The sequence below is a fragment of the Mandrillus leucophaeus genome, unplaced genomic scaffold, assembly GCF_000951045.1.
Source record: "Mandrillus leucophaeus isolate KB7577 unplaced genomic scaffold, Mleu.le_1.0 Scaffold316, whole genome shotgun sequence".
NCBI lineage: Eukaryota > Metazoa > Chordata > Mammalia > Primates > Cercopithecidae > Mandrillus > Mandrillus leucophaeus.
In genome coordinates, this window is record NW_012103321.1 from 2119454 (window position 1) to 2120255 (window position 802).

Here is an 802-nt window from a genome sequence, read left to right on the forward strand (position 1 = left end):
CTCTTACATCTGTGGGCAAATGTCATTTGAATCGGAAGAATTACAAAAGTTAAAATAATGACTTACTTTCTTAATTCATTAAAAATAAGTACTTACATAATTCTCTAATTTAAAGTAGATATTTTAGCAGAAGATTTAAAAGGGGCCACTGAGCAGCCTGGGTGATTACCACAAAAGAGTTAAAAGTAATTCACACAGTGTATCAACAGTAGCTGTCTCCCACACACACAGGCACACTCTCTCTCTCCCCCATCTGAACTTTTCCTCCCTGAAACATGAGGTGGGAGAAGGGGAATGACCATGACACAGGCCTAACTACCCCCACCCCACGAATAGACACACATCTCCCTCCTCATCCTGCTGAAAAGAAATGTGGAGGCTATGGATCAAGAGACCCGACGCCTCTCAGAGTCACTTCCCTTGCATGTGGGATAAACAAACAAACCGGCACCATGAGAGTAACCATCAGAGTAATTATGTTAACCTTTGACTAATGTCTTAGTTAAGTTTTGAGCTGAGTCAAAGCTCTAAGAAACAGGTAAATCCCTGTGTCCCCCCACAAAACCCCTTAAACACTCCAACGGGAAGTTTATCCCTGAACTGAACGCTGGCCCCTGTCGCCTCCTCCCAGCCGATACATGCCTCCTTCCTGCCCAAAGCCCCTACTCCAAAGGTAATTGTCGGGACACAGTAAAGGAGCACCGTGGGCGACACTCTCCACCTCCCAATCTCTTCTAAGGAAGCCCCCGCCGGGCCAGCTGGCCCACCTCTCATTCATCTTCATATTCTACCCACTGTTCCA